This window comes from Polyodon spathula, chromosome 4 (genome assembly GCF_017654505.1).
Source record: "Polyodon spathula isolate WHYD16114869_AA chromosome 4, ASM1765450v1, whole genome shotgun sequence".
NCBI lineage: Eukaryota > Metazoa > Chordata > Actinopteri > Acipenseriformes > Polyodontidae > Polyodon > Polyodon spathula.
The window spans coordinates 63,846,426-63,861,714 of record NC_054537.1 but is presented as its reverse complement, the minus strand read 5'-3'; the positions used below and the strand labels follow the sequence as shown (position 1 = coordinate 63,861,714).

Sequence of the window (15,289 nt, the reverse complement as noted above, 5' to 3'; positions counted from 1 at the left end):
TTTATCGTGTCCTTCATTTGTAGGCAGTTTAGCCTTGCAAGAGACACATGTCTGAAACCCAGACATGGCAATAGTGCTGTATTCACAACAACAGTGTACAGACCAGACAGTGGAGTATTATATGCTCGGAACCGACACTCAGTACTGACATTCAGTGTGCTTGGTACCAACACTTGGTACTCGGTACCGACGGTACACTCGGTACCGACTCAGTTCACTCAGTGCCGACACAGGGCCTCGGTACCAATTCAGTGCACTTGTTCAGAAGCAGTAACCTCGAACTCGCAAGCGAGAACGTGGACGATAAACACAGTTACTGCTAGTGGCACTTTAGCAGGGCTGCCAACCTGCAAGTCAACCACTGGCTAAACCACTAGTCAGTACAAACAACTGTAGTCTGCACCAAAACAGTAACCAGGTCACAGTTACTGTTTGTGGCGAGTAGCAGGGATGTCCAGCTGGCTAATATCTAGTCAGCAGAACGTGAGACAATAAATAGCTTGCTTATGAACAAGCCTTTGTAATAGTGATGCTGGATAGCTGCACTAAAACAGTAACGAGCTGTTAAAGTACGCACACCCACAGTATCTGCTCGGGTTTGAATACTTGCCTTCCTGTAAGAAAATGAAACACAGTATGTAATACAACCAGTGGCCAACGCCAAATGAAACACACGTTAAACAATACTGTAAATTATTAATTAAACAATTATTAACAATAATATTATTAACAACAACATTTAATATATAAATTCAGCTGAACAAGTCGGCGACTTGGTGTGCTAAGATCCCAGGAGAGACGACAAGACAGTCACAGGCTTCCCACTGCACACAAGGCCGTGGAGGGACTTACCCAGTGCTAGCTGACAAACAGAAACACAGAAACTTGGCTAGAAATAATTATTTTAGCGATTCCGTAAGTAATTTTGCACTTTTTAAAGAAATGCTAAAAAATGAGTGTGAAAATATACAGGACGATGTACTTATCAACTCTCTGGTGTTAATCAGGTTAGGCAGAAAAGGAAAATGGCTATACTTGCAGGGTGACTAGTGTTTTTGTGCTTGCAGGAGATGGAGCAGCACTACGTCATCCTCCTCTGACGAGTGTCTTTCAGGTTCGGGTGTCTTAAAGGGGAACACCAATTTTGTAATGTTTAATATTCCCTAGTTGAAAGGGAACTCTGAAGTTATATTAACAGCATGCAGGGATGTGTGTTCCTCAGTGGGTTTGGTATTTCTAACAGTATTAGCTGTAGGTAGTTGTGGCTGGACCCACAGACCCTCTTTCTGATTTAATTTTAAAAAAAGGTCCCTCAGGTCATAGAATAACACTTTTTTTATACATGTGTCGCGAAGCAGAATACATAATAATAATAATAAAAAAACTTAACGTTTAAAAAAAAATATATATATATATATATATATATATATATATATATATATATAAAACCAAATATATTGTGTTTAAAAAAAAAAGTGAAAAGTCTGTATGGTTTATGATGTTTAGAAGAAGCGCCTCACCTACAGCCAAAAACTACCTGGTCCTTGGTGAGTGGCATCCCACTGAAAAATACTTATATTTTAAGATATGTTAGTCTGTATTATTCCCCTTTATCTGTTTTCTTTTATTACGGGTGTGTTTATAAATTTATATTACAGCTCCCTTTGATGCAATACCAAGCAACAGCTTTCTAATGTGAAATAAATATGAACTAAATAACCTACACATTATGAAGGCACATTTGTCTTGTCAAAATTACAGACTTCTTTTATTTGCCAGCATTTATTTAAAAAAAAAAAAAAAAAAAAAAATCTACATCTAGCATTCACGTAAATTCATGTACATCTTTCTAATCCATGATGTCACAGATGCACTTTACCGTAGGGCAAGGGTTTATACTATTTTCTATTGGGGATGTGGAACAAACTTAGGTGTCTAAGAATGTGTATTCTTCCTTTCTTTTGTCCAATTGTTGTGACTACATGTGCGCTGCCTCGTTGTTTTCCAGTTAAATGGAAATCCAGACTATTGAAATGTGACTAACTGGCTTGTTAATGAACCTGAAAATCAATTGTCGTTTCAGTTAAATCAGTCATAAGCAGGAGTCACAAAGGGCGTTGTGGGTGGGAGAAATTAACCTGCCCCTGTCTGAAAATCAGGCTGAATGTGTACAGTCTGTTCTGTACGCCACCAATCACGTTTAATTTACACATCACAGCCCACCAAAAGTGGTATGTAACGTATACAAATTGCTTCCCACCCACCTCGTCCTCGTATTCCAGTGTTTTTTTTATTTTTTATATATGTACATTGAGCAAAGTCGGCAACTCAATGAGTGCAATAAGTCGCATTAGAAATGGATCGAATGATTTGCTACACGAGGTAACGGGTGAGGGGACCAGCACGTATTCACATTTACTGGATCCCAGGATGACCCAAGCCTCAATGCATTATTTTCAGGAAGTTTTGTCAAACAAAACTTATAATCCTACAAAACCGAGAGCCATTTATCTACAAAGAATTCAGAATGTGAAAAAATACCTTTCTAAACAAAAGAAACAATAACTTTGACATCAGCAACTTTCAATGTTTTAAATATGAGTGAAGATTCAAGCCCAAGAATCTCATTAAGTTCGATACATTATATAAATACTTTCTACATGTACATGTACATGTACACATACAAATTAGTTGCAAAAAAAAATGCCTGGCAAGTGTTCCGTGGGAAAAACCCAAACACCAAGGTGGTCCCTATATTGAAAAAGGTTAGAAACCACTGTTTTAATGTCATTGCTGTCATTCCTTTTCAGTAAAAGCTTACGCACAACAACCGCACATTCTTGGGATGCGAGGGGTAATTGTCATAGCTTTGCACCGTTGTAGGAATGCAGGCATTGATTTTTCCTCTCAGCTGTAAAAAAACAAACAAAAAAAACAAAACAAAACAAAACACAATATTCCCAGTTGTGTTCCCACCCCCATGAGTAGCACTGTGTGTCACTGTCAAAGCCCTTTAACTGCAGCTTGTATAGAAAACAACCACACACATTCACATACACAGAAATGAAACCATCAGAAGTAAACTAATGTCAATATTTGTACAACTGTTGAAAGTAAACAACAAAATGTCAAGGATCAAACCTTCAGAGATTTAAATACTACAACCTGCATGACGAGAATAGAGGCACATTGTGAGTTTTTGATATGTATTTTGACTGCTAAAATTCAACTTATAATAGATTTCTTTTAAAAAATAATGTAAAGGATAACAATTTCTTTGAACAGTTGAAACAGGCAGTATTATCCTTGCATGTGACTTTTCTATATTTCCTTTTGTTTATATCATTGATCTTTTTTTTCAAGACCAGAATATTATTTTCTTTTTTTTTTTAAATCTTTACTGGACGACTTCTGTTGCACAGACGGTTCCTTTGTAAGAAATATTTCCATAAACAATGTTTGTGATCTAAAATAAGAATGGTGTAGCTAACTTACCTGTGTTGTTTTGGAAAGTGCGCTTATAGTTCTGTTTAATTTAACATGCATAGCCATAGCCTTAAGCTTCTTGTTAAATTGAAATGATTTGTACTGGTTTTATTTAAACAAATTAGAATTGCAAGCCATGAATGACTTGCATGCTCTGCATCTATAAAGTTCACCCAAAAAAATAAAAAAAATAATGAAATGTATACACTATCCAGATAGCCGGATAGAACCTGTCATGGAACAGGCTCACATTTGCATGCAAGTTTAAAATTATTATTTCACAAGTTCCATAACTTATTCCTCTGGACTGATTTAATGACGTTTCCATGGTTGGTGAATCAATCCAGTGCACTTCAGAATGGTTGATGGACCTTTCTCAATTCTCTCAGCTAGGGTTTAAACCAATAAAGTAAAGATGGGTTAAAAGTCAAAGAGCACGAAAGCCTCAGCTATTTAAATCATCTACTGACTTTTGGATGACTTGGATTAACCACTTAAGCCTTACACACTAGTGTTCTACTAAATGGGTTATCTATAGGAATTACAGCATATCTAGATGTATTATTTTGGGGAGTCAGACATTGCCTTAATAACTAGCTTCAATAAAAAAAAAAAAAAAAATATATATATATATATATATATATATATATATATATATATATATATATATATATATATATTATTTAAGTTATTTCTAAGTTATTTCTCAAAAGATTCACACTGTTATAATCTACTGCTATATCAGTTTCTGAGCCAGTAGTTCTGCTTGACCCCCAAATTTTGGTTCACCAACTCACAGTAAATCACAGCCCATTCTTACTCAGAGGACTTGAATCACGCTTCATTAAAAGCGATGCCTGGCTCCAGAAATGCCACACTATCAGCTGATGTCAACACCACCCCTCTCTCTCTATCAGCAACTGCTGACAAACGGGGAAACTGGATCCATGTTGGACTCAGAGTTTCCTCAGATATGTACCTTTCCCGTGTTAATCCTGCCTCCACTGACAAATCCACTGTGGGTGCCCCCAGTAATAACAGACAGCATGTTGAACCATGGATTACTGTTGTCGCTACCTGACAGTAAAGGATTAAGTAGACCTCTGTGCGTATCTCGGTGACTATTTCCACTTAGCAGTGTGGGGAATGCAGAGGAAGGATTCAGTTCATGGCTGCATTATTAACTAGAATCATGTATTCTGGTGTTTGCTGCCCTTACCCTAAATGAAAGCAGTGCAAGCATATATAGAGGGTCCTCATAATCATATAATAAGAGCACAGTAAGTGAAAGATTCTAGTCGAGTAGAAGCTTACTACGGCTGGATATGATGCTGGGCAGGCGACACCTGTATCCTACTAAAACTTAATTCTGTATACGGTAAAAGAAAAATGATAATAATCAAACAAATTATACAATAGGAATGTGGCAAATAACCCAAATCTTGCACTACTTTTAACCATATGCAATTCTGAATAGATTTAGATAAAGTTAAAGTTGTGGTTTCATCCCAGTCTAATTATAGGCTTTTTATATATTTACCATTCACCTGAAATCTTAGAAATGCTTTGGGGGGAAGTGATAAACTAATATTATTAAAAATTGGTAGCTTTATGTTAACGAATACAGAGAATAGAGTGCTAAATAAAATAAAATTAAGATATAAAAATCATTAGAACATGGACCAGATATTTATTTTAACCTGTATTAATTTATATATTTCACCTTTTTTCTGCTGATGAAAGAAAATCTCTATTCTGGTACGCACCCTCTGAATGTTGTCTGTCAATGTAGACTAAGTCTGCTTCCTCGCTGTCCTATTAAGAATTTGCTGTCAGCAGCAATACAGTAACTACAAAAGCAATCGCAAATAGTCTTCGGTTTGAATGACAAGTGTAAAAAAGCAAACAATTGTATGCAGGCTGATTTACTTTCAGCAGCTTATTTTTTTTAACATATCATAACACAAAAACTGTGCTCTCTTTTCTAACAAAGCTAGAGGCTTTAAAAAAACAGCATTATCAGCACTAACTCCTGTAATTTAAATACTAAAACTTTGTTTAATTTTTTTTTTTTTTTATCATTATTTGCTTTCGCTAACACATTTGAGGACCTAACAGTACCTTTAAATACTGAAACACACAAAAAACACAAATCTTTATTAAAAAAAATGTTTTAAAGTTTTTTGTAGTTTTATTCTTTTACCTGTTTACAAACAGTTCACAGACCACGTTGGTCCCACGTAAGGTACCTGAACTGATGAACAGCTCCGTTAAGTAGAAGATTTTTTGTGACCAAATTTTTTTTTTATTGAGGAACTCCTAGAACAATAGCAGTACAAAAAAAACAAGAACAAATGAGATCCCCATTTTCTTTTTACCCCCCCCACTAAGGGAAGATAATTTTTTTAGTATTGAGGTATTCGCTACACACCAGATGCGATGCGATTTTTGATCGGAAGACAAGATACTTTCATAGCGACATGACCATACACACCTGAAGCGACACAGTCATGATGCGACAGATTTGCAAACTGCCAGATCTATGAAACTATTAAACATTACTATTGACAAAATTATGATCAAGACATATTCATCAACATGATGTGGAAATTATGATTGTCTTCTCTGACAATATTTCAACATATATGACAATAAATCATACATACCAGGCTTTGCGTTTGGCTCAGGCTATTTAAGTGCATGAGGTGGGCCTTACCAGACTGAAAAGCCCTCTTCTTCATGTTCTATTACTTAATAAGCACTTCCACAAGATTCTAAATAAGCTCCGCCTCTAATTTACTACATATTGTTGAATTTTTTTTTTAAGCTCATTTTGAGTTTGTGTTTTATTGTTGTTATTCAGCAATTCAAGAATTGATTAACTTACCACAAAAGCACTTGAAGATAGCTGTTGCTTTTTCCTGTATTTTTTTTGTCTTTGTTTCATTGTTGCAAAGTTGCCTATACATGAGGGTTAAAGGGATCAGTGAGTACAACTTTCAAACCTGTCAGTCAACAGATTGTTGTCATGGCAACGGCGATTCGCCCATAAATTACAGCTTTACACACCGTCCCTTTTATTTGTGAATTTGCTTCCTTGTTGGCCTGTAAAGTTAACAATTACTCAACTTATTCCAAACTCCAATTACTACCTTATTCTTGATCAGCCATTGCATTTGAAAAAAATGAAAGTGTGTAACACAGATACCAGATACAGAAACAAAAATACCCACCACGTCCAGTACACAACCATGTGGGAAGTTGACTTTTAATCAACACGCACTATAGAGCTTAAAATATGACGGCTCTGTAACGGCATAGGCAATTCACACAGACCAAAATGCCGCATCAGTGCTGGTTCAGAGCCATCATAACTTGTGTGTGTAAAAGGGGTACAAGTGTATTCACAATCAGCTCCTGTCTAATATACTGTATGTGAATCATTAGCCGGTCATTGTTGGATCAGTGATTTTGGTTCTTTGTCAGTGGTACTATGAGAAAGACGAAAGCATAGACTATTTTGACCTACTTGCGATTTTCAGATTTACTTCTGCAACAGGAGCCAAGTTCGTACATAACTGTTTTAATTCTATCCAAATTTTATCCAAATCACATTATCAGTTTTACTGCTATTGTAAGAACATCAAAAACAGAGAATTGGCTTGGTATTCTGTGACCTTAACCTAGAGGTCAAAAGCCAAAGGTTTTCCACAATCCTTGTATATGCTTTAGTCTACCTGTGTGATATTGAGTTATGGAGTGTGATAGACGGAAAGCGTTGATTCAGTATTTGCTTCCTGCTTTGTAATAGATAATAACTAGCCAGTGCCACTCTTAGTGCTTCCCGCTAAAGGATTAACAGGTTGTGATATGCAGGATTACACAGTTCTTTTAGAGCTGAGTGCCTATGGAATTGCTACAAAAAGAAGGACCGTGCGAAAACTAACTTTTATAAAGAAGTTATTCTCCAGGGAGAAAAATGACACACTAAAAGCAACTAAGTCTGAGCTGGAGAGATATCTCGAGAAAACGCACACAGATTAAAAAAGACAGGAGCCTATGTCGATTCCTTCAGACACCCCACCTATCAATCTTCCAGAACACCAAATTGAGGTCTGCGAACCTAAGTGGAAAGAAGTAGAGCAAGCTGTGAAAAAGGCAAGGGCGTCATCATCTCCTGGGCCTAATGGAGTTCTGTACAGTGTACAAGAGTGCCCCTGGTGTTCTACGAATCCTGTGTTAATTGATGAAAGTGGCATGGGAAAAACAGGTTGTAACAAGAGCATGGCACCGAGCAGGTGGGATCTTTATACCCAAAGTAAAAGATTCTATGAGTATCAGTCGGTTTCACTCGATTTCCCTGTTAAACGTGGAAGGCAAGATTTTCTTCAGCATTGCTGCTCAGAGATTGGCAGCTTACCTATTGTAAAACTGCTTCATTGGCACTTCAGTACAGAAAGCTGGTATTACAGGTTTCCCAGGATGCTTAGAGCACATCAGTGTTGTAAACTGGAAGAAAGTGGGTGGCAAAGGAAGCTGTGGAAGATGCTAAGGCTGCCCATCGTGTCGGTGAAATCATGGGACAGGTAGAGCATGGAAGAGGAGGCCTTGTTCTCAATGGAGGAAGCTGGTAGTCAATGAGGTGCAAATGCATTAGGAGAAGATGGGGTGAATAAAGGCTGTTTCTCAGGCCAAGCAGGAAGAGTGGTTGAGATGGGAGAGTGTGGAACAACACAAGATCGGCTGGTGTGATCTATAGACAGTGGAACACAGCAGGATCAGTTTCTTCATCAGTTCAACGTGTGATTTTCTCCCATCACCACAGAACCTTAATCTATGGATAGGAGTGGATCTACGGTGTCCTTTGTGTTCATTGGCAGCTACATTAAGCCACATTTTGACAGGATGTAAGGTGGGAGTTAGCCAAGGACGGTTTACTTGGCATCATGACCAGGTGTTGCGATGTTTGGTCTTAACATTGGAAGACAAGCGCAGCACGACCAAATTGCCACCAATGCCAGCAATATATGACACATGAAGAACAACATTTCTCCATCCAAGGGAGCAACCACTAAGAAAAGGTATTAAAACCAAAACTCGTCTAGAACAACTGGAAGCTGCTAGAGACTGGAAAATGCTGGCAGATGTTGGACAATGGCTTATTTTCCCACCTGAGGCTGTCACCACAAACTTTCAACCCGATACTGTCTTGCGTGCTAATTCAGACCACCTTGTTCACTTGGTAGAGTTAATGGAGGGGATGCTGTGGATGAGGTGTATGAACCGGAAGAAACTTGGGTATGCTCAACTAGCTGCTGAAACGGAACAGCGAGAATAGAGAGTCCAGGTTTACCCAGTGAAGGTTTATTGTCGAGGATTTGTGGCATACTCCACAACCTGGTTTCTCAGAGACATCAGATTCAGTGGTCAAGAGTTTTGACGCATAGTGAAAAACTTATCTGAAGCAGCAGAGAGGAGCAGCAACTGGCTGTGGTTGAGATAAAAAGATTGTGGTTGGGGATCTGAAGCACAGTAGAACGAAAGCAATGTCGATGGAAGGGAAGGTAAGCAAGCTGGGCTGAGCTGAGTGGGGGATGGAGGGGTGATGCTGGGACATCAGAATCACTGTCGAGCCCTCTTAAGGTGTCGTAGGCTAGTCGACAAAACACCAAGGATGGAAGGTTCCCACTTGAAGACTCCAGAGAAGTACCCTACTCAACTCAGTCCAGACAGTTGTCATGCTGATGAGCTAGGGAGGCCACATGGTGGTTGATCCCTGGAGCCAGCATTGAAGCCGTTGTGTGTGCTTATGTGCTAGGGAAGCAAAATAGGCCAATCAATGGAGCCAACATTATAATTCAGCCATCTACACCAGGCAGAAGGATGTCTGCATCATCAGGTGGAAGGAAACACAGATGAATTATATTAGTTTGCAATAAAATAAGCTATGTCTACTTTTATCTTTTAGGCTTATCTTGGCGAGAGTCCAATATCAGTATGATGTTTTAACACCTACTCTCAGTGGAAATAATTTTTACTTTAAATTTTAGAATGCCTTGTCTTTCAGACAGGCCTTGTACAGATTGCTGTCATTCAATGTCAAATTAACCCATTGTAGCTGGATTCTTGAAAACCAAAATCACAGCTAAAATTAAAGTGACCAGATTTATTTTATTTTTCATTTTTTTAATTTAGAGTGACCAATTATTATTTGTATTTATTTTTCCCCCAATTTGGAATGTTCAGTTATGTTTATTCTCCTCACTGCAGTGAGTCCCCACACCACAGACATTTTGAGGGCTTGTGAGCATCCTACGATCTCCAGCCCTGCTTTTTATCCACTCTGACTGTGCTCAATGTCTGTTGCATGATGAGGAGAAGGAATCCCTACTGGTTACTATAACTATTAGACGTGTGTTAAATGTCCTATATTTAGACTGTGTGCAGTAAATGAAGCCCACTAATCAGCTTTTCTGAGTTTTGTTTGGAAGCTGCCCTGATTGCACAAACAGGAATTTCCTTTGAAGTAGTTATTAAGTATGGTCAATAGTAATCCAGCTAGGCAAGTCCTTTAAGTTTCACGGAATAGTTTTATTTCCAAATGCTTTAACATGCTATAAGCTGATGGGCATCACTTAAAACGGAAAGAAACCTGTTAAAAAAGTGTTAACTGCATGATGAACTGTCCTGCCTATTCCATTTTTCAGTACAATCAATGATCGTGAGAAATCGTCTTCTGACAATCTAAATTCAATAACCATGCATTTTACGAAGGCTAATTTCTTTACTGATCTTGGCTGTTTCTTTTTTTAAGTCAACAGTATAGGCTGAGACACGGATCAAGCTGTAACAAGATTAAATTGTATTCCTTTTCTGATCAAAAGGAATACTATTTAATCTATTTAATCTTCCTTAAAAAAAGCATAATAAGCATTCGCCTATGTAAAATACACAGATAAACGTTCAGATTGTCAGGAGACGCTTTCTCATTATCTCTGATTGGTACTGAAAACTGCAGAGACAAGGAAGGAAATGTCATCAGCAATTAACATGTTTTGAACAGGTTCCTTTCTGTTTTAAGTGATACCTGTCAGCCTAAAGCATGTTAAAAAAGAAATTTGGATATAAAACTATTTGGAGAAACTTAAAGGGATCGACCCCACCCCCAGCCCCCTGTTAATTTGAGCCCTGGCATTTGCTGAATGTGAATGTGAAAATAACTAGTTCATAAATTATTTTGTATTATTCACTACCATATGTTTCTTAGAGGGTTACCTAAGGTGAACTGAAAGTGAATATAGACTTATTTCAATAGAAAATATGTTTCCAAAAATACATTTACCATATTTTAAAACCCCTCCTATTGTTGTGATGGGCTATTTTAATGCACAGTGTTCAAACCAGGACAAGCGTCAGTGTCATGACAGCGTTGATTTACGCAACTGTCACCTATAGCTACACATGAACCAAAGCCGTTTGCACGCAGATATATAGATAGTTCCAACACAATACAAATGGTCCCTGTATTAGCCTCTTTAGGCAGTGAGAGTGATTATTCAGATGAGGATAGCCGCCTGTTCATTTTAGCAACATGGATAAACCCACCCGCAATTCTCTGTGATTGGTTGCAAATATGAACGTTTGTCTTCAGTAATTTTCATGGTACTGTACAGCCGCTTTTTAATGCTATTGGTCATTCAACCTTTTCTTTAGTCGCTTCAAGTGGTATTGTACTGTAATAAGTTAGATATGCTAGAAACACAGCAGCCTGCATGAAAATACAATATTCTGTTACTGGCGCGACGATGCTGTGGGGAAAGAAACTGGATGAAGTGAGCGTCCCAAGAAAGGTTCTGGGAATACTGGGACCATTGTTCTAAAAGTGGGACTGTCCTGGCCAAAATGGAATGTCTGATCACCTTAGCTAAAATACAAGGATTATGAACCTCAGGTTTATAAACGTTTACAACATTTCAAAAGAAAACAAAGTAAATCTGTAATATTATGAAAGTAAGATATATTTTTCTTTGCTAACTGTATTGTTTTTGTGTTAAGGATCTGAGAGAAAACAGACAAGAGACATTCAGGTATAAATAACAATTAAATATGTCCTTTACATCCTATTATATACACACATCAGACCTAGCAGACAATGTGGCATTAGCCTCTACGAGTGACCACTGCCTATTCAGATGGAACATGTCTGGAAAGTTTCCTGGAAGGCCCCCTCATTTTCTTATCAGTGAGTGGGGATCACTTCAGTTTGGTGAGGAGGTTAGAAAACACTAATTGTGATGTAGCAGTGTTTGGAAAAAACAACAGTAAAGCACGCTGGACAGGTAACAATGCTGTGAAGTCTGTCTAGCATATACATAAAAGTGAAACGGTCCTGAATAGTCTCTTTTAGTGATCAGTTTGAGTGGTAGACAGTTTACACCTGCTATCTGTCTGTTTTCCTTTTTATACTCTTTTTCTGACAAAGAAGAATAAACTGGAAGCCTTACAGGAGTGTGTCTTTGATAATGGAAATATATTTTACAACATATCAAAACAAAAATTGCATAAAAAAAGGAATGAAGTCAAGCGCAACATCCTGTTGGCAAAGATTTAATAACTTTAAAAGCAGCAAAGTCAAGTAGACAACTGTTTCGGCTAATAGCCTTCATTAGTGTAATCAACGCAATCAATGATGAATGCATTAGCCGAAAAATGTGTTTACTTAACCACAGAATTTATGATTGAGTGTTTAATGTTATGGATGAAATGTGGTACCTACAGCATTGCAAGATCCATTCACCACGAGAAGAAACAGAGAGTTGAAAGATGTAAAAACACTCAGACAGGAAAAAAGTTCATCCTTTTTTTTATATTTAATTAATGTAGATCCATTTAGAGATCATTTTATATATACGGTATATATATGGCGATTTTTTAACAAGCAGTATGGTCAATACAACATATCACATAACTGAGTTACATCTGTGAGTTACAACTGTGAATTACAGCCATACATACAAGATACATTGTCATAGAGACATAAAAATGCAAGCTAATAAAAATGACCATACATGACATATGGGGGGGCAATCCATGCATTCATTACTGTAGAGAAATGAGAATATGAGCTGATAAATCAGTAGAGCTTGATTTTAATATGATGTCTGTTTCTAAAAAGCATACCTGACTTGGTCTGTTAAGTAAAGTTGAGCAGTTTGCCAAATGAAAATGATCCCAGTTTGGGTGATGTAAACAATTTCAAAACACCCGACAATGAAACAAGGTTTGGAGCCAAATATTAGGAATTTTAGCTGCTATCTTATTATCAAACACAGTTTTTTTTTCTTTTGCCAAGTCATTTATTGTGTAAGTTGTACTGCAGTTAAAACAGAAAATTAAGATCAAAGCTTTATATATATATATATATATATATATATATATATATATATATATATATATATATATATATATATATTCTTCAATGGAAAGATTCCACGCATTCTAAGTATGGTTGAGCTAGAGGATATAATCCCTGATATATGCACTTAGAATCTTTGTAACTACATCACAGAAGCAAATCAAACAAGATCACTCCATTATCTATTAACAAAATGTAATTTAAAGTAAATTTCAACCTTTTTAATAAGTTGAGGAATGGCTAAATTAAAACATCCCGGGAAAACACGAGCCCCTCTCAGATGTCTACAGTCGCTGTAAGCAGTACAGAAAGAAGTACTGAGAAACACGGACAAACTGAGAAACATACCATCAGTACTACTAGACATGGGAGCATTACCCAAATATAGAAATAGAAAGAATTGAAAAAAATACTGGAAAACAAATTTTGGTTTTTGGTTAAAGGAAAAGAATAAAAACACTTGCCAGAATTTAAATGAATATCTCAGAATTTTATGCAACTGTCAAAAGTAAAGAGGAACAACAGTACGGAATATCGAGTTACAGTTTTTTGAGAGCTGAATATCAAATCAATTACCAAGGAAAAGACTTATTTTTTATTATATTTATTATTATTATTATTATTATTATTATTATTATTATTATTATTATTACAAAACCTAAATAAATTCAGTTAAAATCAATAAAAATTATAGATAATTGTGCTGTAACATTGAAGTATATAAGCAATAAGACCCTCCACATCGGGCATTACCAGGCATTATACGACTGGTTGGTTGTAGTAGCGTCTTGATTACATTAACCACACAGCTGTACAGGGGACACAATGTCCCCAGAATAACAAAAATCTGGTCTATATTATTTTATATATATATATATATAGATATATATATAATATATATATATATATATATATATATATTGACTGTAGACCACCTAGTCCAACACGTTCAAATAGTCCAGTTGTCATTTTGGTCGCTGCAGTGACATTGCCCCTCTGTTTAGAACTGTGATTAACCTGTTCTTTCCTTTCACTTCCTTTTTAGATCTGACAGAATAGGTTGCAGAAGAGAAGCTGATCAGATTCAATACAAATAAGGACTGGCTTCCAGGATCACTCGTCCTGTAATGTCACCTGTGTTTGATTCTTCTTCAAACACCTGTCCAAGACCCAGAGAGTCTGAATTACGCACAGAGTGCAGCCATGACAAAAGACCTTAAATTTTATAACAGTGACTATCTGCCATGACAGTTTGAAAGGAAATTATTAGTTAAAATTGTATTGATTATAAAAGAAAATTGGAACATGTAATATGATGCAGCGAGTTTTTCTAGAAAGAAAAAAATTAAAGTTTGCTAATGAAAGCTAAAATAATAGTGACCTAGGAAGAAATGCATTTAACGTTAAACATCTTCGAGACATTTACCGCTTCTAGTAATGAAGCTAATGCATTTGAAATCTGTGGCTTGGCAAGGTTTAAAATGCAGCCTTTCATGCCTTTCACTATTCCCCCTGTATGATTTATTTTAATCTTGTTTATGAAAATAACTTCACATTAGTCAGGCCAGTGTTTTCCTCCAGAGAATATGTGTTCACCCCTGTATTAACATTGCTAAATATTTTAACAATACAGGAGAAAGAGACCTGCTGAAGAGCAATAGTGTTCAGATCTGCTGCTGTTCAGACATTTGAAATGGACCCCTATTACTTGTGCTGTTCTCACATTTCCTTTAATTAATATGCATTCTTTGGTTATGTTTAGTGCAAACAAACATCTCTGGCTTGTATTGGATTCATATCACTGATTTCACTAGTACACTGCAATGAGTAATACAACACAATACACTTTTTTCTAAATGGAAAAACAAATTGATGATGCTCCAAAACTTTGTATAAGTAATTAAGTATGTTAATTTAAATGCCATTCTGCAGAGGTTTGTAATTTTTTTTTTAATGGCGCAAATGTTGCATAAGAAGTTTGAGCCCTGTAAATGGAGGCTTATTATTATTTTGCATTGTTTAACATCCTATGAATTGGACACGTAAAACAACAATGTCAGGATCCTTAAGAATGCAATATTTCATGTAATATTTTCAACACTGTCGCTATAAAAGCACTTGATAAGGCGTCGACTCGTTTATCATAGTGCACTGACATCAGTAGTTGAGCTCTCTGTTAAATTACTTCATTTTGGATGTATTAACTGTATAGCAGTGATAATCACCAGCAGGAAAGAACTGTGAAAAAAGCAAGTATCTGTTTAATCTATCCTCCCCCAATCAATTACAATTTGACACTTTCAGTAGATTTCCATGACCAGATTTAAGGATCTTTGGTAGTTGGGGGCTTGCAGTAAGTACTGTGTCTATGTCTGTGCTGTATGTATA

General features: G+C 36.6%; 1 long non-coding RNA gene across 1 annotated transcript in view; it reads left to right on the top strand.

Moving 5' to 3' along the window:
* Positions 1-15,289, top strand: part of LOC121314730 — a 63,007-nt gene extending 47,718 nt beyond the window's left edge. Inside the window, exon 5 of the long non-coding RNA XR_005950143.1 lies at positions 13,947-15,289. This is a non-coding gene — a long non-coding RNA (uncharacterized LOC121314730). The remainder of the gene's footprint in view (positions 1-13,946) is intronic.